A 26,794-nucleotide genomic window follows, 5' to 3' on the forward strand; every position below is an offset into this window, starting at 1 on the left:
AAGGATTAATCTCCAAAATATATAAACAACTCCTGCAGCTCAATATTAAAAAAGCAAACAACCCAATCCACAAATGGGCTGAAGACCTAAATAGACATTTCTCCAAAGAAGACATACAGATGGCCAAGAAGCACATGAAAAGCTGCTCAACATCACTAATTATTAGAGAAATGGAAATCAAAACTACAATGAGGTATCACCTCACACCAGTTAGAATGGGCATCATCCGAAAATCTACAAACAACAAATGATGTAGCGGGTGTGGAGAAAAGGGAACCCTCTTGCACTGTTGGTGGGAATGTAAATTGATACAGCCACTATGGAGAACAGTATGGAGGTTCCTTAAAAAACTAAAAATAGATTTAACATATGATCCAACAATCCCATTACTGGGCATATACCTAGAGAAAACCATAATTCAGAAAGGCACATGCACACCAATGTTTATTGCAACACTATTTACAATAGCCAGGTCATGGATGCAACCTAAATGTCCATCAACAGATGAATGGATAAAGAAGATGTGGTACATATATACAATGGAATATTACTCACCCATAAAAAGGAACAAAACTGAGTCATTTGTAGAGACGTGGATGGATCTAGAGACTGTCATACAGAGTGAAGTAAGTCAGAAAGAGAAAAACAAATATCGTATATTAACGCATATATGTGGAATCTAGAAAATGGTACAGATGAATCAGTTTGCAGGGCAGAAACAGAGACACAGATGTAGAGAACAAACGTATGGACACCAAGTGGGGAAAGCAGCGGGGGTGGGGGTGGGGGTGTGATGAATTGGGAGATTGGGATTGACATATATACACTGATGTGTATAAAACTGGTGACTAATAAGAACCTGCTGTATAAAAAAATAAGTAAAATAAAAATCAAAAATCAGAAAAAAAATAGAATAAAATAAAACTAGGAAAAAAAAAGAAAGAAAAGAGCCAAGTTATCACAGACAGGTGCGCGCACACACACACAAACACACACACACACAACAGATTTAGATTGCTATGCTTTGCCTTGTATGCTTAGGAACATTCTAAAGTTTTTACCATATAATCAAACTTTATGTAGGAAAACTGTAGAGGTGAAAGAAACATTGTAATGCTACTCTCAACAACTTGTAATAGTCTTATTTAGCTACTGTGTGAGGTAATAAGTTTTAATATGTTTATTTACAGAGAAGGAGGGAGAGACAGGCTGAGAGGGAGAGGGAGAGATATTGAGAAACTATGTAAGAAGTAACACAAAAATCCAAATGCAAAATTGTTTCTTTCTAGGAATGGGCTGGAATTTTTATTGTGAGAGAGGGAGTAAAAGGGAGCATGTTTGTTTCCTTTGGGACTACACTGAATTTATCAAATATTCTGGTCTTTTCCCCTGTAGCTGCCACCTCTTCCATTAGGCCACAAGGTATGTCCTTTTGGAACAGTAATGGAGTCCAATCAACCTAACTTCATTGATCTCCAAGGACAACTGAAAATTATAAAACTTGCTATGGGATTCTGATGTGCCAGAAACCACGAGAAAGAGAAGTTTTATATCTCAGAGATTCTCCTCATCTTTGGATAGAGACCAAAATACTTTCAAGTAAGTAATAATTTCCAATATTAGCCTATTGAGTGAGAGAAAACTGCTTAGTGAAAAAAATTGTTAGAATTAGAGATTTACCAATCAGATACTGTAGGCACTGGCTGTGTGTACTGTTGGTATTATTATGAATGATCAGGAAATTTAAGTATTTCTTTTCCTTTTTACTCAGAATTCCTTGGCCATTGTTTTAGAGAATATTTTGACAAATTCTCAGTTCTTAAAGCCTCTAGGGCATTTTTGCTTCTTATTTGAGTACAGAGAAATGTTAGGTGGTTAAATAATTGCAAAGAACTAAAAATAAACCATAGTTTATTTTTTCAGATTTTGAATTACAAAATTATTTAAATGTTGTCAGTAATCGAAGTGCTACATTACTACGTAATGAAACTACAATACTGCTTAATGACATTAGGAAACTGCATGCAAAAAAATATCTGTACACAAGGTGGTGATGTTAGCAACCAACTACAGTACTTTTATTCTGCTAAAAACCACAATAAATAACAACATTATTTTCCCTGAGTGTATGTTCGAGTGTTCATACAGTGATAGTAGGTAAGGGCAAAGAGCACATAGAAAACCTGTCATCACATGTCATTAAAGTAGCTGGGAAGGAAGAGCAAAAGGACAAATCACCAAAAAAGAGGGTTAGTAACTTCTAAAGAATAAGATTCTATTTACATGTAGTAAAGATTCAAGTATCCAGCTTTTAATACCTAAGTTTCTATTGACACCTATTTGTTTATTTAAGTCCAAAGAGTAAATCCTAAATGTAAAATTGTTTCTAAAAATAACTCTAATAAAATATTCCCACTTCCCAGAAAGATTTCTTCAGAAAGCCTTTGCCTCACCACCCTCCCTTGCCTTTGCAAACAAGTTTCCTTATCCCAATCCTGACTACAATGTTGATCGATGGAGGTCAATGTCTTACCCTCTGTTCATGTTTCTTGTGTAGAAATTCAAGTTCTTAGATTTATATTAGCATAATTCAGAGCAATTAAAAAGTGAAGCTGATAATAGTAAGTCACAAACCTTATTCTCATGAAATTTTGGACTCATTAACCTTATCATCAATACTAAAACATAAATTAACTAATATATGCCAACACAAATCAGTTCATATTTTTTGAGTACTAGTACATTAATAATGACATATAAGATGTAATTAATTTTATTATCTAGCCCCCAAGTCCAATTATTTGTTATAGTGAAATATATTTATACTCAGATACTTTTTCTTAAAAAAAAATTAAGTGATAGCACCAGCAGGAATGCAGAACTTGTTGGTTACAAGGTGAAAAGCTTGTGTGCCAGGAATCAGAAAGGTAGGCAAATGTGTTTCAATTTTAAGATTCTTCTCCCAAGATGAAAAGAGCAGCAATCGTTATTTGCAAGCTAAAAAGCAAAATATCTGTTCTTGAATTATCTAAGGATGAGTCAGAAACTTAAACCCAAAGAAAAGTAATAAATAATGACAACAGATGTTTGTAAACCTGTGCTCCCCTGTTCGGTGTTTCTACGTGTTGTTTTGCCTTGATGTGCTGTCAGCCGCCTCTCACCTGGGAGTAGTGATATCTTATCAAAGCCCAAACAGTTCCTCTTCACAACAGACAGATAATAGTGCCTTTCAATTTATCATACTGGAAGTCTAAAAGAACCATGGGAACGATTGGTCAGGTGACAGCCTGATGGACAGTTTGACAGCCCTTAAAGCATCATGGGAAATGGTTGTCACCTGATTTTCAGAGCGACCAGGGAGATAACCTTCAGAATGATGAGGAAAACAAAAATCTGAATATTTGTATAAGATCCAATGGCAGCATCAGTGTTCACTTAAGTGATAATAGGTAAGAATTTAGATGATTCAAAATGTTATTATCAAACCTGAGAGGTTTCTCCAAGTCCAGAAGTGCCCTTCATCTCTTTCAATGCTTTTTAGAATTTTATTCAAATGTCATTTGAAAAATATATACATAATATAGGGCTTTTGACTTTAAAAAGACACAATAAAACATATTAAGTATTTAACCACATGCTAAATATATTGGCTGACCATTAATATTCTCCAGCTTTGAAAAACCCCTTGTACACCTTTTCCTAAATATAATTTGCACATTATAGTTCTACCTAGAAAGGCTGTCATAAAGAATCATACGGATCAAATTTCACACTCTGGGCTAACTCAGCTTCATGAAGATCAGTGTAGCCTTGGTGTAAGAAACAAAATAAGAGAAATCAATCTGAAGATCTTTTGCACAAAAATGTTTGAATCTGTATTTATTCATTTATACAGCCAATGAACATGAATTGAGCACTTAGTACACACAAGGGCCTCTGCTGGGTGTATAAAGATGAGAAAGATAAAACTCCAACTTACAACTTGCTTACAGTTTGAGGGTGATAATAGAGTTTTAAATTAATAGTAGTTGGCAAATGAGATCAAGAGATCAGTCCAAATTTACTGCCTTTTAGTTGGTGAAGCTCATACACAGCCGTTTACAAAGCTGTCTCTTGCATATTTTCTCTTGTGTATTGTATATACAGTTTACACTAGTTTTATGGTCTGATCTGAGGAAATTTTGCCTGAAAATTGGGATTCCAAAGAAAAAAATAAGCACTCAATGTTTATACATTTACTGAGTGCCTCCCAAGTTGAAAGAATGATTCCAGAAACAGTACAAAGGTAAGAGAGACTTAAGATGCAACTCCCACAATTAAGGAGCACTCTAGACATCACAAACCCTCAGTCCCTTAGATATTTCAGCTACCTTTTCTTTTTCAGAGCATACACAATAATTTTTTATTTTAAAATAATATCTAACATACAGAAAAGTTATAAGAATAATACAAATAACTCCTTTTCTACTCATCGTCCAAAATTCACCAGTTGTTAACATTTTGCCACATTTGTTTTTATCACTCCTATTCTCACTCTCTCTTTCTCTCTCACATACAACCCTCTCTCCCTCCCTCCTCCCTCTCTTATTTAGCTATCTATATAATATTATATTTTTTATATTTTTAACTGATTTTAATAGAGGGATATATTAGATTCATTTTTTATATTTTTAAATAATTTTAACAGAGGGAAATGAGATTAGTGTCTGATTCATCTTTATACTCCTTCACAAAACCTAGCAACTGCCTTTATACACCAAAAAAAATATATATCAATGAATGAATGATAAATAGTATTCAACCTAAATCTAGTCTTTGCTCTATTAGATGTGTGTTTATACATAAATATAAAAGGGGTTATATTATTTATCTAAAACATATGTAGTATTTTACAAAATATGAATCTTCCCTCCATCTATGTCTGATCAATAAATGATTTAGTAAAATAAAGAAATAATAAAACTGCAGCAGGAATGTCAAACACTTTCCAAAGGAAGTAAAAGATAAAAGCTTCAGGTGCTGGTGGCTCTTTGTCTTTCTCTGGGACAAATAGACCAACTATAGATGCCAGACAAAAAGCTGAGATTTAAACAGAAACTGTCTTTCTGAAAAACACTCTGGCACTATTGTTGAAACTGGTACCACTTGGCTGCTTGACACTTCTGGGATAACACTCTGCTTTCATAAAATGTTATGCTTTGGATTCACATTCCAACATGATTTTCCAAATCCAGTTGTGCCAAAGCCAGACAAATTGTGAGAGCACCCTTAGTGTTTTCCAGGGAACTGAAAAAAGCCAGTAAATAATTTAAATGACTATTAACAACAAAATGTTCTCCATGTAATTCTTCACAAGAAGACATATTATTTAAAAGAAAAATGAAGCCAAAGTTTGCAAATGCAAAGCAAAATGCTTTTGAGTGCCATATGTAAATTCAAATACTTAGAGACTGATAAAAACACATTTAGCTTGTTTCAAATTGGGAAGGCAAGATGTAGAAGGAAGATTTATAATAACTGATATATGGACAAGGTCCAAATGCTACAGAACAACTGAATTCAGAGTCCTTTCTGAGTCACAGCTGTGGTTAAAATACTTTTCCTTTCCTTGTTGAAATAAACCCATGCAGCATCAGGTCCTAACAGGTCCCAGATGTAGTCTGTAGCTCACCTGATACGAATTAAGTTTCATTGTGAACAATTAATGTAGCCACTTAAGCCAACTAAATAAGCTAAATATAAACCCGGAACCAAAGTCTTATAACAATTCATAGTAATGCCAAAATTTGTGGTCTGGAAACAGAATAAATACTAGTGTTGAATTTTCAGTCAGACTAAAATTTTCAAAGAAAGAAATTTTCAGACTAAAAATTCCACAAAAAGAAAAAATGATTTATTAGTTAAGCCATAAAACCATTTTAAAAACATGACATGCACTTTTCCATTATAAATTTCAACATATAAAATCAGCTTTGGGGGACTAGATTAAGCAGCATTTTGAAGGACGTAAAAGTCTTAAATTATTGGCTAATGTAGGTTATATGAATCATGTACTTTTTAAAACACCATGCTTATTTAGAGTGTATAAAATTGGTGATCTTTTGGCTCAAAAATGTAAGCACTGCTGTTTGGACTCTTCTATGGTATGAGGTACAAAGAGAACCCTGAGTCTTATGACCCTAATTTGAGCATTAAAGTTATTTCTGTTAGTTCTTTCTTCTTTCAAGGTATGTACAGTACACTTCAAATGTGGGAAATTCTGAACTCATTTTCTCTTATTTTTATGAATGCACCTTTTCACAATTTGGTATTCAAAACACAAAAAGCTTTCCTGTATAGATGCCTTCTTTTATATAGGCTTTTTTTTGGTATTAATTTTTAATGATTAAAAACCATGTACCCTGCACACTTAGAAAACAGGTTTAAGATTTTAAAATCTGAGCTAATCATACTTGTTCTGTACCTTTCCAGTAAAATGGAGACTTGTCAGAGAAGTGAATCAATGAGTTTGTTGATTTTTTTAAAAGGGTATTTAGAAAAGCTGTTTAATCTTCTTAATGCCAGAAAGTAACCACTAAAGAATCTTACCTAAAGTTACCCTGTTGCTATGGCTTTTACAACTTCTTTACAGATAGAAAGGCTTGATTTTTGTTTCTTTATTTCAATAAAAATGTAAAAATGCTGAAAAAGAGGGGACTATGATAGCATATCTCACTAATACTATTTTAAACATTTCCTATTAAACTATTTAAACTGTGTATTTACATTTATAAAACCATGTTTTGAATGCAGAAAGGGAATGATTCTTAGCTTTCTGTCCAACTACTTCTCAGAATTCTGATTTGTGATTATTCAGAGATTTATGATAAACTTTCTGAACCTCACATGTGCTGTATAATCCTAGGATTATAAAAACGGCACCTTACATGGTTCAACTTTTACCTTTACCTAATTATTTTAATAAATTCTTCTTTTGGAGGATGTTAAGAAGAAAATATATGTATGAAATTAGGTTTAAACTAATCCTTAGAATCCAAGTGGTATTAGTACCTACATTAGTACATTTATTTTTCTAGTCTGTAGCTATATGGAATGAAGAAAACCCAAAGTGGAAAGTGAAATTATTGCTCAACTAAGTGATTATTTTATCTACATTATATCAAATTAACACTTAGACTTTTCCACTGAGTATGCTTAACTAGCAGTTGTGTTGGAATTTTATAGGTGCGGCTATAGTGTTTAAACAGTCAAGCAGCAATCTTCCCATTATTTATTCTATATGGCATTTTAAACCCACCATTTTCTTTCTAGCTTTATAGTTAATAGAGAGCAAATGAACGTCATTACTTTCCACCCTTGTAATGTTCCTTATCTATTATGCTGGAAATTTGCTCTCTCCTCTTCTCTCAGTCAAAAAAGGCTTAATTCTTTGTTACTTCCTTTCCCTCACCATCTTTTTTTTAAAATTAATTTATTTATTTTTGGCTGCATTGGGTCTTCGTTGCTGTGTGCGGGCTTTCTCTAGTTGTAGCGAGCAGGGGCTACTCTTCGTTGTGGTGCATGGGATTCTCATTGCAGTGGCTTCTCTTGCTGCAGAGCACGGGCTCTAGGTGCGCAGGCTTCAGTAGTTGTGGCACGCAGGCTCAGTAGTTCTGGCTTGCGGCCTGTAAAGCACAGGCTCTGTAGTTGTGGCGCAAGGGCTTAGCTGCTGCGCGGCATGTGGGATCTTCCCGGACCGGGATCAGACCCATGTCCCCTGCACTGGCAGGAGGATTCTTAACCACTTCACTTCCAGGGAAGTCCCTTTTCTTTTTTTTTTAATTTTTGATTTTTATTTTATTTATTTTTTATACAGCAGGTTCTTATTAGTCATCAACTTCAGTGTATACGTCAATCCCAATCACCCATCTTTTTTCTTAATATTTACTTTATTTATTATTATTTTATTTTTATTATTATTATTATTTTGCGGTACGCAGGCCTCTCACTGCTGCGGCCTCTCCCATTGCGGAGGATAGGCTCCGGACGTGCAGGCTCAGCGGCCATGGCTCACAGGCCCAGCCGCTCCGTAGCATGTGGGATCTTCCTGGATGGGGGCACGAACCCGTGTCCCCTGCATTGGCAGGCGGACTCTCAACCACTGCACCACCAGGGAAGCCCTATTTATTATTTTTAACATCTTTATTGGGGTATAATTGCTTTACAATGGTGTGTTAATTTCTACTTTATAAAAAAGTGAATCAGCTCATCTATTTAGCTGCATCAGGTCTTAGTTGAGGCACGCAGGATCTTCATTGCAGCATGTGGGATCTTTTGTTGCGGTGTGCGGGCTTCTCTAGCTGTGGCATATGGGTTTCTCTCTAGTTGTGGCATACAGGCTCTAGAGCACTAAGGCTCAGTAGTTGTGGCGCACGGGCTTAGTTGCCCTGCAGCATGTGGGATCTTAGTTCCCTGACCAGGGATCGAACTCACGTCCCTCGCATTGGAAGGCAGATTCTTAACCACTGGACCACCAGGGAAGTCCCTCCTTCACCATCTTAGGAAAGTTACAGCTCTCTTGAGACTCGGTTTCCTCACCTGTAAAGTGGAAATAATTACGCCCACCTCTAAGATTTGTTATGAAAATTAGAGATTACTAAAAATCACAGCATAGTACCTCCCATAACACAGTCTGCTCCCAATAACAGCTAATTCCCTTCTCTTTGATTAGTATTGGAATTGTTATTGATTGACTTGTGTCCAAAGATGGATTATTCATTGTCTTAAATTAACCTCTTTCCTTCAATTACACTGAAGCATAAACCAATGTGTAAGCAGATACTACTCTTTCTGCTGGGTTGATTCATTAAAAAGGATTCAGCACAAAAACAATCCTAAATCATAAGACTGACACTGACAACATTCAGAAAACACGATCCTTCCCAAAGACAGGAAAAAAGATTCTTTGCCTGCCTTACTAAAAGCCAAAACAAATTTCCCCTTAAATATTTTTCCCTACAATTCCATGAAGCAATAATAGAAGAATATTTGGTTTATATTGTCCAGCACATTTATACAGATATCTGAAAACTAAAAAAGATATACAAGGTATTATTCACATTTTGTTACTATAGAATCAAAGAGCTATCCCCAAAACAATAACAACACAAGAAATACTTACACAGTGACAGGCATTGTGTTCAAGTACTTAACATGGATTATCTCATTTAATCCTCATACCGCTATTGAAGTAGGTATTATCATTATCATTATCATTTTATAGATGAGAAACATGGTCACGGAGAGAGTAAGCAGTCTGGTGAAGGCTATATAGTCTGTAAGCGGTGGGGCTGAAATTCCAAATGATCTACAGAAAACTCATTATGTTCATCTGGACATGAGCTTTAAAAGTATAGCATCCTTTTATTCTTTAAAACAAGAAAAAAGAAAATTATATAACTATTTCATTACTTTTCATCTCTCAGGCAATAATAAAATCTAATTCTAAATATTTAAAGCATTCATAGCATTCATTTAGATGTGGTTTTCAAATTTTGCTGGCCTCGGAAACCCTTTACATTCTTAAAAATTATTGAAGACCCCAAAGAACTTTTGTTTATGTAAGTTAACTCTACCAGTATTTATCATATTAGAAATTAAAACTGAGAAACTTTGAGAACATTTAACAATTTATTTAAAAATAAGAACTCATTATATGTGAACATAACCAATATATGAAAAATAACTAGTTATTTCATCAAAAAAGTGGCACTACTTGACATTTTTTCAAATCTTATAATATTGGGCTTAATAGAAGACAGCTGAAGAATCTGTAATTTAAAAACTCCCTACAAACAAAAGTCCAAGACCAGATGGCTTTACAGGTGAATTAAACCAAATATACAAAGAAGAACTTACACCGATCCTTTTCAAACTCTTCCAAAAAAATTGAAAAGGAGGGAACATTCCCTAAGACATTCTATGAAGCCACCATCACCCTGATACCAAAACCAGACAAGGACACCACCAAAAAAGAAAATTACAGGCCAATGTCTTTGATGAATATAGATGAAAAAATTCTCAATAAAATATTGGCAAACCGAATCCAACAATACAGAAAAAAGATCATACACTATGACCAAATAGGATTCAACCCAAGCTCACAAGGATGGTTCAACATATGCAAATCAGAATGTGGGATCTTCCCGGACCAGGGCTCGAACCCGTGTCCCCTGCACTGGCAGGCAGATTCTTAACCACTGCAGCCCCACTCTCACCTCTTCTATTGAACATACTATTGGAAGTCCTAGCCACAGCAATCAGATAAGAAAAAGAAATAAAAGGTATCCAAATTGGAAAGGAAGAGGTAAAATTGTCATTATATACAGATATGATACTATATATAGAAAACCCTAAAGACTCCACACAAAAACTACTATAACTGATAAACGAATTCAGCAAAAGTAGCAAGATATAAGATTAACATACAGAAACGGTTACATTTCTTTACACCAACAATGAAATATCAGAAAGGGAATGTAAAAACAATACCTTTTAAAATCACAACCCCAAAAATAAAATACTTAGGAATAAACCTAACCAAGGAGGTGAACAACTTATATGCTGAGAACTATAAAACATTAATAAAGGAAACTGACAATGATTCAAATAAATGGAAAGATATTCCATGCTCTTGGATTGGAAGAATTAGTATTGTTAAGGTGGCCCTACTACCCAATCTACAGATTTAATGTGATCCCTATCAAATTACTCATGACATTTTTCACAGAACTAGAACAAATAATCCTAAAATTCATATGGAACCATAAAACACCCAAAATTGCCAAAGCAATCCTGAAGAAAAAGAATAAAGCAGGAGGCATAACATTCCCAGACTTCGGACAATACTACAAAGCTACAGTAATCAAAACAACAGCATGGTATTGGTACAAAAACAGACATATGGGTCAATGGAACAGAATAGACAGTCCAGAAATAAACCCACACACCTATGGTCAATTAATCTTCGACAAAGGAGGCAAGAATATACAATGGGAAAAACACAGTCTCTTCAGCAAGTCGTGTTGGGAAAGTTGCACAGCTACATGTAAATTGATGAAGTTAGAACACACTCTCACACCATACACAAAAATAAAATCAAAATGGCTTAAACATATAACATGATAAAACTCCCAGAAGACATCATAGGCAAAACATTTTCTGACATAAATCATACCAATGTTTTCTTAGGTCAGTCTCCCAAGGCAATAGAAATAAAAACAAAAATAAACAAATGGGGCCTAATCAAACTTACAAGCTTTTGCACAGCAAAGGAAAACATAAACAAAACGAAAAGACAACCTACCAAATGGGAGAAAATATTTGCAAATGATGCAGCTGACAAGGGCTTAATTTCCAAAATATACAAACAGCTCACACAACTCAACAGCAAAAAAAAAAAAAAAAAACCAACCCAATACAAAAATGGGCAGAAGACCTAACTAGACATTTCTCCAAAGAAGAAATACAGATGACCAATAGGCACATGAAAGGATGCTCAACATCACTAATCATTAGAGAAATTCAAATCAAAACTACAATGAGGTATCACCTCACACCGGTCAGAATGGCCATCATCAAAAAATCTACAAACAGTAAATGCTGGAGAAAAGGGAACCCTCTTGCACTGTTGCTGGAAATGTAAATTGGTGCAGCCTCCATGGAGAACAGTATGGAGTTGCCTTAAAAAACTACAAATAGAACTACCATATGACCCAGCAATCCCACTACTGGGCATATATCCTGAGAAAACCATAATTCAAAAAGAGTCATGTACCACAATGTTCACTGCAGCACTATTTACAATAGCCAGGACATGAAAGCAACCTAAGTGTCCATCAACAGATGAATGGATAAAGAAGATGCGGCACATATAGACAATGGAATATTAGTCAGCAAAAAAAAAAAAGAAACGAAATTGAGTTATTTGTAGTGAGGTGGATGGACCTAGAGTCTGTCATACAGAGTGAAGTAAGTCACAAAGAGAAAAACAAATACCGTATGCTAACACATATATATGGAATCTAAAAAAAAAAAAGGTTCTGACGAACCTAGGGACAGGAATAAAGACAGAGATGTAGAGAATGGATTTGAGGACACGGGGAGGGAGAAGGGTAAGCTGGGACAAAGTAAGAGAGTGGCATTGACATATATACACTACCAAATATAAAATAGATAGCTAGTGGGAAGCAGCCGCATAGCACAAAGAGATCAGCTCGGTACTTTGTGACCACCTAGAGGGGTGGGATAGGGAGGGTGGGAGGGAGTTGCAAGAGGGAAGAGATATGGGGATATATGTATATGTATAGCTGATTCACTTTGTTATACAGCAGAAACTAACACAATATTGTAAAGCAATTAACTCCAATAAAGATATTTTTAAAAAAAAGTCTACAAATAACAAATGCTGGAGAGGGTCTGGAGAAAAGGGAACCCTCCTACACTGTTGGTGGGAATGTAAGTTGGTACAGCCACTGTGGAAAACAATACAGAGGTTCCTCAGAAAACTAAAAATAGAATTTCCATATGATCCAGCAATTCCACTCCTAGGCATATATCCCAACAAAACTATAATTAAAAAAGATACAGGCATCCCTATGTTCATAGCAGCACTATTTACAATAGCCAAGACATGGAAACAACCTAAATGTCCATCAACAGATGAATCGATGAAGAAGATGTGGTACATATATACAATGGAATACTACTCAGCCGTAAAAAGAATGAAATAATGCCATTTGCAGCAACATAGATGGAACTAAAGATTATCATAGTAAGTGAAGTAAGTCAGAAAGAGAAAGAAAAATGCCATATGATATCACATACGTGGAATCTAAAATGTGACGCAAATGAACCTACCTACAAAACAGAAACAGACTCACATAGAGAACACCTGCGGTTGTCAAGGTGGTGGGTGAGGGATGGAGTGGGAGTTTGGGACTAGCAGAGTCAAACTATTATATAGAATGGATAAAGAACAAGGTCCTACTGTATAGCACAGGGAACTATATTCAATATCCTATCATGAACTATAATGGGAAAGAATATTTTAAAAAAGAATATATACATATAACTGAATCACTTTGCTGTACATCAGAAATTAACACAACATTGTGGGGAGTTCCCTGGTGGCCTAGTGGTTAGGATTCCAGGCTTTCACTGCTGTGGCCCGGGTTCAATCCCTGGTCAGGGAACTGAGGTCCTGCAAGCCACATAGCACAGCCAAAAAAAAAAAGAAATTAACACAATATTGTAAATCAACTATACTTCAATTTCAAAAAATTGATTTAAAAAATAAAAAAAGATAGCTGAATGCTCGCACTCAATCTGTTGTGATTCTGAAGTATATCAAGAAAAGTCTGACCTTTTACAAATGTGCAGTTGGAAAAGGGAGGAGTGTTTAAACAGCCTTTTCAGATAGTTATGTTTATTATTCTTTGATACCACACCAAAACTAGATGAACATGGTTTCTTTAAAGGTTAGTTTTGATATGGAATTGGAAACAATATCAATGAACTTTTTGTACACTGTTATATTCAAATCCATTGGCTTATTTGGTACTTTGAATGGATCTTTTACCTATACCTGGTTTTGAAATATCATGTTAGTCCTTTGGAAAATATCACTCTTCTTCAAATCTTCCAAATGTTGACATATTTCATTATATAATATTTAAAAATCAAACCATATTAATATTACCACTGATCCCATCAGAAAGTCAGCTTGCAACTCAATCATGACAGTGCTTTCCTTGAGACAACCATCTTACTTCAGTACACAGCAGAAATGCTTTATGTGTACTTCCCATTTTGTTACACAGACTATTAAAAAAGACATACTCAAGGAACAATATTTAATAAAATTAATAACTTTTATTGTTTAATTGAGGAAATTCTTAAGTGCAACTGCTTTTTGTGTGTGTGTGTTTTAGTGTAAGTGTGTAGAGGTGAAGAATATAATGACTATTAGTACAGTTTAGTGCCACTGCCTTAGATCATCAGCAGTTTACCCACTGTTGTCTGTGCACAGTCAGTGCAAAATGCCAACACAGTGAAAAAACAAGTAACGTCTTAGTATTATCATAAAAATAGTTTTGATTTCATGGACTACTTGAAAGGATCTCAGGGACTCCAAGAGTCTGCAGACTACACTTTCAGAACCATTGATTTAAGGTTATACTCTCCTTCTGCCAAGCAAATATTCTGTAGGCAATTCAGGAGAAGGAATTAAAATGGGATGGAAAAGATGCAGGTAAAAAATTTTTTATTCCTTTGATTCTTGGGTCTGCTTGTTGTATTATAAGAGCTAAAATTTGGCCTTTTCACATACTGTAAAACGCTGAATTCATTTCTTTGTAATTGCTTGTCCATGTTATTAAGGTCTCAGTCTATGCCTACAACTTATTACACTGTTTGGAAAGGTTTTTTGAACAATATATTAGGAGAAAGACAGCATAAACAAGTAATAAGATTTTCCCAGCCTATATATTATTTACTGTGTGTAAACTGCTCAGCAGATAAAGTCATTCAGGTCAATAGGGTATGTCTCACTAATCAACCTCTACATTAATTTACTAATTTCTCTGTACCTCCCAAAGTGAGAACTCTATTCAGATGTGTTATCTGTGTTCCCTAATTTGAATAGATTATGAATATATTACGATGTAACTGAAGATAACACAGATTGTGCATATTAGATCTTTTCTGTAATGAATTCAAGAATTAAATAATACATGTTGTTTAGAAGTCAGTCGTCATGGGTAAATGATAGAAGCTGGCCCTAAACTGAACCTCAGAAGAATTCCTTTAGTCTAGCCCATTGTAAAGTATTTAATTCTGAAAATACCTCCTTAAAATAAATTTAAAAATCTATCCCAACTAATCCTTTATGAATAAGGGTTAAAGACTTAATCTTATGAGTTTATAAATCCATGTGTGTAACAAATTACATGTTTAACTCTGTTGTCTAAATCAGTTCATACAAGTTCTTAAACAAGAAAGTAGATGCTGAACTATAAGACACCTTGTGATCTACGAACCCTTTATTTTAGAGTCATTTTAGACTTTGAATATGTCACTAGTTTATTATTTTCTTCTTTTTCTGGTTGTAATCTAATAGTAAAAGACAACAGGGGACTTTTACCAAATTTTCGTTCTTCATATAAAATTTTAGATAACTTTATTTTGAGTAAAAATAAAACTGAAATATTTCTCATAGGAGTGGTACAAGTGAGGATAGTGTGAAGCACCTGCCAATTCTCTACTAAGGCAGTGCTAACCAGGGGCCCACCTCTGAGCTTTCGCGTTTCCCTTTCCTGATATGTCAACACCACACACACACCTTCTATCTTCCTTCTTAAATGCTACTCATTCTTCAAGGTCCTCCTCAATAAAGCCTGATGACTCCAGGTTCCATACTTCTCCCTCTTATATATTTATAGTCTAGGGACATCTCTTGTATTTCTTCAGCATTGTCTCCAGCTCATTACCATAGTGCTCAGTTATTAATAGGCAACCAAGGAAAACTGTTATGATCAAATATAAACTGTCAGAAAAAAAAGTTCACTGGAAGAATGATTTTGTTTAAATGATTTGCCGCATATTATGATTTTGGAAAAGCAACACAAAATTAAAGTTGGAGACAATGAAAACTCAGAAAAACAATTTCCCTAAGGAAGTTACAAATTGCTTTATCCTCTAAGCACTGAATAATTTTGAGTAATGGGCTTTTTGCAAAAGAAAGAATAAAATGTTACCTATAAGACTGGCTATGGACTGAACAATATTTATAATAAAGAGTAAAATAAACAATGTTGTCTGACTTGTTTTCTCAAAAGACCATGTATTTAGAAGAATAAAGCAAGTTTGACAGGTTTGGAGAAGAAAGTAAAATTGGAACTCAGCTCAGTCCAGTTACATGGGCTTAAGATCCACAAAGGAGCTTGGATTCACATCTATAACAATAATTTAAAATATCCATTTCTGTTGAAATGTGGACCTCAATAAGGCTGCCATAGTATCATCACTTTCTCAACTGTGTGGTTAGACTTTTAACAGAAATAGGAATTATAAATATTGCAAGACAATTTCCATTTTTGTAGATGTACTGTGTAATTTCCATTTTGTAGATATACTTTAAATTATATGTATTTATGTATATATACATAATACCCACATATGTCTATATATCTAATTTCTACTCCATTTAGTTTCTACTATATATAACAATTTAATATATGAAAAATAATGTTTACTATAACTTTTTTTTTTTTTTTTTCCGGTACGCGGGCCTCTCACTGTTGTGGCCTCTCCCGTTGCGGAGCACAGGCTCCAGACGCGCAGGCTCAGCGGCCATGGCTCACGGGCCTAGCCGCCATGCCGCATGTGGGATCTTCCCGGACCGGGGCACGAACCCGTGTCCCCTGCGTCGGCAGGCGGACTCTCAACCACTGCGCCACCAGGGAAGCCCCTATAACTATTTTAATGAGGAAGGGAAGGATTATACAGCAAACAGGAGTGGGAAATGAATTAAGGATTTGAAAAACTGCCAATTAAGGTGGCCATTTCATACTACATACTACATACACAAATAAAATATATTTGTTCTGAGACGAGATAAAAGGAAAAAGCTACTATGGGAATTCTGTAATTTTGTAACAGGAAAATCTTAGATACTACTCATATCCAAAGAGTGTCCATTTGATTTTAATTCCCAATGGTTTTTGCAATGTATGCATCTTTGTCTCACTAACAACTAGATCTGAGCTTTTCACACTCTAAGTGTACAATGTACTTTTTGATAGGTAGTTGATAGATCTATTCATTCATTTACTCATTCAATTACTATTACTGAAAAATATTTGGCTATATTCACTTTTAAAGGTATACTTTTTTCCTCTAAAAGGAGTACATTTTGATCCATCTTTTATCTTTATACACACATAGTTGTATCTGTTTTGCTTGGACTGTACTTTCATGTAAAAATAAAAACAATAGCAACAACTAAAAACTGAAGACAACCTGTGCCTTTAGTTTTTGAATCATACCATGTTTTCCGTGAATGGAGCAGTTAGGTAAATCAGGCTTTAAGATACCAGAAACGTAAAAAGCGGAGCCTTTCGATGACTTTCTTCATGCCATAATTCAAACACACACATTTTCCCAGTATAATGATTTTGGTCATGGATAATTTGTAGCCAAGGTCTCCATGCTAGAATTGGTCTCATTTCAGGACAAAAGATTTGTATGAGAACAGCAAGATGATGGTCAAAATAATCTTTTAAAAGTCAGGAGATAACCTTATCTCAAGAGAAAAATACTGTCCAGTGACCACATGTTCTAAAATAAGGGCCTTGCTACTGATCTCACTTTTCTATCAAGGCAACTGTAAAAATATGGTAAAATAGAGGCTATTACTTGAGTTCTGGTAAAATTGAAGGTATGATACAATTTCATGGTATTTTGATAGAATTTTGTACCTAAAAGAAATCTTAATATAATTTGTATCATTGACCTGAAAGTTCAGAGGCAACATTATCAAATAGAAAGCAATGTCTGAGTAAAATTTTATTGTTTATGACAAAGGCATCTCTATCTTGTCTGGACATGTTAGTCAGTTGTGCTAAAAGTACACTCCTCAGTCCTTTATAGATTGTGTTTATTTCTTCCTGTGCTTTTAGAAACCTTAAGTCTAAATAAATGTGGGGGTTCTTTTCTATTTGAGTAAAAACCGCTTTCTTTTCTTCCTCCTTCTAGATGGTTGCACAAGTTCCCTTCCAGGTTCATGAACCTATGACTGCTTAGTGAAGTTCAATATAATATAATTCCTTACAGATGCTCACGTATTACTTTGAATTTCCAGAGGCATTTACGGGAAAAAGAACTGACGATATGTACTACCATGTCTTGTAACGGGGCACTTGCTCTCATATAGTCTATTTTGCTGAACACTTTAGGGCCTATAGTACTCTGTTAAAGCTGGTGATTTTGGCAGAAGCAGACTCACAGACTTACAGAACAAACTTACGATTACTGGGGGGAAGGATGGTGAAGGATAATTGGGAGTTTGGGATTAACAAGTATACACTGCTATATTTAAAATACGTAACCAACAAGGACCTACCGTATAGCATGGGGAACTCTGCTCAATACACTGTAATAACCTAAATAGGAAAATAATTTGAAAAAGAATAGATACATGTATATGTATAACTGAATCACTTTGCTGTACACCTGAAAATAACACAACATCGTTAATCAACTATACTCCAAAAAAAACAAAACAAAACACATACACAGGAGTTGTCTTCATAATATAAACACAGCCTAAAATTGCAATGAAGATATAAACGTAAGAAAAAAAACAAAACAAAAGAACTATACTCCAATATAAAATAAAAAATTTAAAAAGTAAAGCTGGTGATTTGGGGATAGATTGACAAACAGACCAATATGGATAGGTGCGTGGATGGACGGATGGACGGATGGATGGATGGATGATGGATGGATGGTCAGGGAGGTGAAAAAAAAAAAACATATATATATATATATATACACAATATATAGTTTGATCTCTTCCTGATGAACTCAAAGGCTTAAACTATCTCCCTTCCAAGGCCTTTGTATCACAGACATCATCTATCTTGCTAAATGCTTCTGCAGTAGCCTATCCAATACTCTTCTTTTATGAATGGCATACGGGGCAGGTGGGGGGTCCTCTGAAACTGTGCCAGAGTTTCAGCCAACTTAGATTATCACCCATGAAGATCTTTCCAGGCTTTTGTTATTTGCATGATTGCTGAATCTTACATTTCTTCTCCCTCAGAGCAGTGGTGGACTAATCAAATAATTCCTGTTCTTTTTTCTGAAATGAGTTAAATAACATTTTCCCATGTCGTATTTTGAAAATTATATAAGGAATAAGTAGGTCTTTTAAAATAAATATTGATGGTTAATCTTTAAAGGAATTTATCTTGTGTAATCCAAAAACATGAGCAAAGGAATGGTTTATAAGAATGGATTTATTTTTCTGTATAAAAATGTCATAAGCATTTAAGTCTTATTTTTAAAAGAAAATCTAAAATCTAGAGGTAGCACTATGAAAGACTAACATTCATACATATTTTGATACATATTACCCTGCTAGATTAGAACAAATCATTTTACCTCTACTTCCTCTCTGAAAAGTGGGAATAATCTTAGCCACTTGACATTAAGATTTTTCAAAATGGCATGAATGATCATTCTAAAGAATTTCTAGAACCAATCAGGATATGCAGGCTAATAAGCACATGGACATTACGTGGGTTGTGATTTAACTTTCTCAGAGATGGGATATCAAATAATCTTTGATAAAGAATATTTAGGATGACATTAGATACTGAAAGACAATAACAGCATAAAGACAGGGCCATTTTCACAGTTAATATAGGATTTGTATCTAAAATTAAGTTCCGGCCATCCACAGGAGCAATATCTCCAGTTAAAAGTCTCCATGCTGTGCTTTGTTATAGGGGAATTGTAAGATATATGCAAAATATATTCATCCAACAATGATTTCAACAGAAAGAGAGCATCATATGAGGCTGACGTAATGAGAATAGTTTGGCCATTAAGAGATTGAGAGACCAAAACCTATCTCAGTTCAAGATAGTTTATAATACCAATGTCATTCAACAAAGATCTTTCCTGAGAATACTATGGAAGTAACAAGTTAGAAAAACGCTGATACTCATCCTACCCACCTAGAAATAGGTATGTACCGTGAATACAATAGCAGCAACTGGACACCTCAATTTAATAAAGTTGTGTGATGGGGATATTTGAAGCCTTTTGGCAGTAAGATAGTACGGACCTGACATCTGATGAACAGCTACAATAAACAGGCACTATAAAGATTATTTTGATCATATGAATTCAGTGAATGCTTAAAATATTCCTCACAAAATAGATTTCACAGATGAGGAACTGAGTTTCAGAGAGGCTGACTTTCTTAAGCTGATAAATACCACAATGTGTAAAGGGTTTGTTCTTTTGGTTATATTTGGTGTCTTCTAGGAGCTGTAGAGGAGTACAGAGATAGATGGAACATTTTCTTTTTCATCAAATAATTTGTAAGTTGGTGAGGTGTATACAGATATACATACAAATGTAACAACACTAGGATAAAAAGAAAACAATAAGAAACACAAACCTCAGAAGAATGGTTACTCTTTTCTAAGGAAAGACAGGAATTAGGGACAGATACTTCTACTTCTTGACTACAGTAGAGAGTACATGCATTTTTGTTTTATTATTATCATATATTATATTTATATGCATAAAACAATATAAATATAAAACAATATATATTTTTCTGTTTTGTATGTATAAAATAAGGGACTTCATGTTTTAAAAAACATGATTACAAGTAGCTAACCTATATGTGATTTACAGGTACTATACCTACTAGTGGAAAAGTCCAAAATATAATTTACGTATCAATCAGATGCAAAGTGATTTGAAAGAAAATAATTTTTGTGTGCATATATAACAGATGGGCTCAGTGTCAGAATAAGCCATTTGATAACTGGTGAAACTAATAAATGCTTAGAGGCAGTTAAGCACTTTATCCTCAAATCACTTCAGGGGTATTATATATTTGTGACAACTCTTTGAACCAGATGATAAGAATATGAGAAAACAATGGCTAATACAGTGATATAACAACTTCCTTCTTCATAACTCAATACCAGCCATACTATAAATCCACATGTCCCTTACAGCAATTATCACAGGGCCTTAAACATAGTAGACACACAAATGAGAGCTTAATTTAAAATAACTAACATACACATACACACACTTAGCCTGGTCTAGGTAATTTTCATATATTATTATTAAATTTTTTTATCCTCATCCACCCTGAAAGGTTGGCAGTGTACAGAAACTGTCGCTCAGAAGATTCAGTATTTTGCCCAAGGTCACTACAGGGGTAGTATTATATAGTAAGACCAGTATTTGAACCCAGATCTGTTCCACCATACAATCATCTAATCACAGGTAATACTAATCCTTACAACCACCTTGTAAGACACGTTCTATTATCACCCTAAGTTTACAGATAAGGAAACTGAGACATGAAGAGATTGTCATATGTCCACAGTCACACACTTGATTTGGACTTGGGGAGACTTAAGTGGGACGGAAATTGGACCAGATCTCATTTCCTCAGATCTGCGTTTGTCACAACCACTGTATAGAAGAGAAAGAAACAATTTCATATACGAACTTCTCCAAGGCAAACCAGGAGAGAAGCCTCACTGAAATACCTTACTCTCTGGATTTAAGTGGCCTGAAACTAGCAAAAGTGTCCCCTGCCATTTGGCCTCTTAAGATCCTCTTAGGAGTGGACACAATCTCCCAAGTAGCCCAGAAGACCAAAATCCACAGCAATATACACTTAACACTTGAGTACATTGTCCCATTAAACTGGCAAGACAAGAATACCCCAAAAGCTGTCTCTAATCTTCCTCTCCTTCTCACAACGAGGCTTCTGACATCAAAGTTCATTGTTAAAAGCATCCTTAATAGAAATATTACTGTATATATTTTCACTAGAGAGAAGAATGTCAGGGAAATTTGTCATGATAGGTGTTTACCATAAGTCTGACATGCATTATTGTTAGATCATTCTGCTCTCCTTCCATAATTTTTCTATGCAATTTATTTATGTGCATATTTAAATGGTTTGCCACTTGATTGAAATTATAGTGTGTTCAAACCAGATTTAACACTGACTGGCAGTTGCTGTTAAGGAATACTTGGAACCTATGAACAGGTCATAATATGGTTGTATTATCCAGCAGAATATTTCAGGAAATCAAATAGCTGACATTGCCAATACAAGTACCCTGTTCATTTCAGGCAAGATTATATCATATTCATCTCTATAGTCCACAACCCTAGATCCACATATGACATAACAGTGGTACCACTAGCAACTTCTCATACAAAGACTCTGCCTACAAATCCAAGGGTCTTGGAAATAACTTAAAAAAAAAAAGTTCAATCGTTGGAGCAATTCTTTAAAAATGTAGGTATTTGTACTGTGTACAAAAAACAGTATTTTATTCAGTTTTCTGTAGTTTTCATCCAGATATTTGTTATAGAAAAGTACAGCCTGTGACAAAGGAAACAAATCCACACTATCCCAGAGAGAAGGTTCTTGATAGGGCAACAGCCCAAATAGTTCAAGGAACCAACGAAAACACCAAATAGCCTCAGATTTTAGTTTTGAATTTAGAAAAGCTAAAATTTTATAATAAACAGATACTTTATCATTTTTCCCTCCCCTTTATGTTTCCTACTTTACATATCTACTTTAGATCTCAGGCACTTAATCACTCTGTGCCATTTCTCAACTGTAAAACAGGATAATAATAATACCTTCTCTTTGGGTGTTGGATGTATTAAATGAGGTAAAGCAGTTAAAAGCACACATCAGATACTTGGCATGTGGTAAGTGCTATATTTTAGCTAACGTATTATTTATAATTATTGTTCCATTATTATTATTCCATGATTGTTATACATCATACCTTACAGTAGCTTTTAAAAAGTAAATTAACAAAACATTTGGGGCACTCTATGAATATAAAAAATAAATTATAAACATAATGAAATGAGAATTGGTATATGATCAAAGATCACTTTGGTGATAATACTCATAAAAATTACAAAATGGAGCCACTATTGAAATGTCCTTTATTTTTCTGCAGACTAGATTACATGACATCCTAATGTGTTCTGCAAAGAAACTTCAACCCTATATCAAATGTGCCTACAATGCAAGGTACCTCGCTATAAGAAATATCTGACAACCTTGATCTTGATCTCTTTAAGATTATATTTTCTCCTGTAGCTTTTGTTTGTCAATTAGAAATCAAGTAAATAGGTAAGTGATCAGTATATTGTAACTCTTTGGGATGCAAAAGGGGAAAGGAATTAACATTTGTTGAATACCTTCTAAGTGCCAGCAAGTTTGCTATGTGTTTTACATTGGTCATTATTTCATTTAATCCCCATAACTGTCCCCCGAGACAAGTATTATCCCTATTTTAACAAATGTGGACATTGTTTCTCAGACACTTTTTTTTTTTAATTTTATTTACCAGCATTCTTTTTTTTTTTTTTTTCGCGGTACGTGGGCCTCTCACTGTTGTGGCCTCTCAGACCATTGCGGAGCACAGGCTCCGGACGCGCAGGCTCAGCAGCCATGGCTCACGGGCCCAGCCGCTCCGCAGCATGTGGAATCTTCCCGGACCGGGGCACGAACCCGTGTCCCCTGCATCGGCAGGCGGACTCTCAACCACTGCGCCACCAGGGAAGCCCCTCAGACACTTCTTTATTATATGATTAGTCAATTAAGAACTGATAGATCAGAGTCTAGAACCTAGGTTTATTTGTCTCTCAAGTCTATTCTCTGTATACCATACAATGTTTACTTTGAGCAACTACATTTTTAATTGAAGTATAACTGACACACAATACCGTATTAGTTTCAGGTGTGCATCATAGTTATTCAATATTTATATACATTTTGAAATGATCACCACAATAAGTCTAGTAACAATCTGTCACGGTATAATGTTATTACAATATTATTGACTATATTCCCTATGTTGTACATTACATCCCCATGACTTATTTATTTTACAACTGGAATTCTGTATCTTTTAATCCCCTTCACCTATTTTGCACCAACTCCCTCCCCTCCGGCAACCACCAGTTTGTTTTCTCTATCTATGAGTCTGTTTCTGTTTTGTTTTGTTTGTTCTTTTGTTTTTTAGATTTCATGTGTAAGTGAAATTATATGGTAATTGTCTTACTCTGTCTGTCTTATTTCCCTTAGCATAATGCCCTCCAGGTCCATCCATGTTGTTGCAAATAGCAAGATTTAGATCTTTTTTATAGCTGATAATATTCTGGTGTGTGTGTGTATATGCCACATCTTTATCCATTCATCCACTAATGGACACTTAGGTTGTTTCCATATTTTGGCTATTGTAAACAATGTTGCAGTGAACATAGGAGTGCATATGTCTTTTCAAGTTTGTGTTTTATTAGGATAAACACTTAAAAGTGGAATTTCGGGATCATATTTTTAATTTTTTAAAACCTCCATACTGTTTTCCACAGTGGCTGCATCAACTTACATTTCCACCAACAGTGCACAAGGGTTCCCTTTTCTCCACATCCTCACTGAGTAACTACCTTTGACTGACCACTCTTTTATAGTGCCTGATAACTTGTTTGCCAAAATTATCTGAGAATCACCTTTAGAATAGCATACCATGACCTTATGGGAAATGCTAAAAAAATTTTCTTATTTGCTGACTCTAATTAGTATATTTCTGTTTAATTTTTGGGAATCCTGGCAACAAATTTCTACAGAGAATGGGTTCCTAAGTAGCAGCTTAGAAAAATCTCCATAAACACTTCATTTGATATTCTCATATTTTACATTGGTGCAAGCATTTTGTACACCCCAGGGATGTGAAATGTCCTATAAGAAATGCGGTGAGCTGCCAGTCAATGCCCTGCAGGGGGGATTTATGAAATGAAATCCTGCAAATGTTGTTTGTTTCTTTTCAGCCCAGACTGCATGAATTATTTGAACTAAATCGGGGGATGGATGAAGGAGTGCAGGAAGCTAATACACAGCTCTGCACCCCCATGGATGCCGAATAAATACTTGTGGCCTGAAAGACTACTCACTACAAAAGTCTAAAACATTTGAGATATTGGTTTTATGTGGCTCCTATAGTTGTTTTTTTTTAACAATTACCCCAACTATCATCACCATCCTTCTTAAGTGAAAGCCAGACTCGCCTCCTTGAACTGCTCTTCTCTCTCCCACCAGGAGAGAGGCTGCATGTGAGGTCCAGGTGCTTTATTCTGACCGGATTTACCTTCCAAGACAGAAGAAAGGTTAGTCTCAGGAGGTGGAAGGAGCTAGACTGACTGGGGAAGCATCATGCTTTCATGGAAAAAGCCTGATCTTCTAAGGGCCTGAGTTTTACTCGAAGCTCTTCTGCTTTCTAATTGTGTGACTTGGGCAAGGTTGCTTTACTTCTCAGAGACTCCACTTTCTCATCTCTAATAAGGAGGAAATATCATGAGCATTAAATAAGATGGAGTTTTTAAGATACCTGGTACATAGTAAGCATATCACTTACTAAATACTAGCTACCTTTGTTTTCATTTTTGATGAAGCAGTAAAACGAAACAGTATCATATCCTGAATATATACTATTAGATACCTGGGAGATTTTACATCATTAGTTGCCACTTAAAGACCTTTTTGACCTTTTTTTTTTCCTAACAGTAGTTATCATAAAACAACCCAGTAGTGTTCCCTTTTCACTCAGTGGCTGTACACATAGTTTGATTGAAAACTAACATCCTCTTTTTCAGCTGCCTTATTCTCCAGGAATCTATATAGTACATTGCCTCAGATTATCTCACTAATTACTTAAATCCTGTTATCTAAATATGAGTTGTAAAATCATCATCTACTTCTAGATACGAAGAGTAATATAGAATGTAAATATATGGTCAAAAGAATTTATCTTCACCGTACATTTTATTCTATATGTCTAGGGATATAGCTGGACTCAAGTAGGATTATTATTATTCTCAAAAAGCCTGTACTGGAGTTCCCTGGTGGTGCAGTGGTTAAGAATCCGTCTGCCAATGCAGGGGACACAGTCCGATCCCTGGTCTGGGAAGATACCATTATGACGCAGAGCAACTAAGCCCGTGCACCACAACTACTGAGCCTGCGCTCTAGAGTCCGTGAGCCACAACTACTGAGCCCGCGCACCACAACTACTGAAGCCTGCACACCTAGAGCCCGTGCTCTGCAGCAAGAGAAGCCACCGCAGTGAGAAGCCCGCGCATTGCAACAAAGAGTAGCCCCCGCTCGCTGCAACTAGAGAAAGCCTGTGCACAGCAACGAAGACCCAATGCAGCCAAAAATAAACAAATAAATTAATATCAAAAAAATAAGCCTGTACTACCTGGAATTAATGTTGAAGCTATCTATTTTCAAAAACTAGGCAAAATGAAATACTCTTTACAATTCCTCTTGGGCCATTCTATTTCATTATTTTTAATATAGTGGCAGGTGTTTTAATCTGCAAAGAGCAAAACTTATCTTAAACAGTGAAATGTGTTTCTTTAGAGTTGTAGAGAATGTTTCATCCAGAGAGGCAGAATAAGCTTTTCTATTTACTTTTGTGAAAAAGTGTGTGTATGTGTGCGTGTACGTGTATGGTGTCTACCAGACCAATTACACTTCAAGTATAAAAACTCAATATTTCTGTCAGTCATCCCAATGTTCCATTTTAGAGAGCTCCAAACTTCTATATATTTGACTTTAACTAGATCACTGTTTTCCAAAGTGGTAAGTGAGGTATTAGTGGTGTACAGGTAAAAATTTATTTTATTATTTATTTATTTTAGTATGCTTTCAGAAGCTTAATTACAATATTAAATTATGATATAAAGTTTTAACTTTTAAACATACTAAAACATACCAAACATGTGTAAAAGAAACACAGCTTAAAAACAGACATTCCCTTTTTTACCTGCTTTGCAAAATAAAAAAATTTGATAGATATATGAATATATACATTGTGTATCAATGTACCCAAGAGTGTGGAAGAGGATTTACAAAAGGGAGGTGAAAAGGAAAATAAATTATCTATTATTG

The 26,794-nt window shown here is 35.1% G+C and overlaps 1 protein-coding gene and 1 long non-coding RNA gene across 4 annotated transcripts in view; one reads left to right on the top strand and one right to left on the bottom strand.

The window, feature by feature from the left end:
* SOX2 (SRY-box transcription factor 2) overlaps positions 1-26,794 on the top strand; it is a 592,096-nt gene that overhangs the window by 430,010 nt on the left and 135,292 nt on the right. Inside the window, exon 3 of the mRNA XM_067738154.1 lies at positions 1,396-1,599. The gene's annotated coding sequence lies outside the window, so the exon portion shown is untranslated. The remainder of the gene's footprint in view (positions 1-1,395; positions 1,600-26,794) is intronic.
* LOC137224948 (uncharacterized) overlaps positions 1-26,794 on the bottom strand; it is a 226,947-nt gene that overhangs the window by 107,292 nt on the left and 92,861 nt on the right. The gene's annotated exons all lie outside the window — the stretch shown is intronic.

The sequence above is a fragment of the Pseudorca crassidens genome, chromosome 5, assembly GCF_039906515.1.
Source record: "Pseudorca crassidens isolate mPseCra1 chromosome 5, mPseCra1.hap1, whole genome shotgun sequence".
NCBI classification, from domain to species: domain Eukaryota; kingdom Metazoa; phylum Chordata; class Mammalia; order Artiodactyla; family Delphinidae; genus Pseudorca; species Pseudorca crassidens.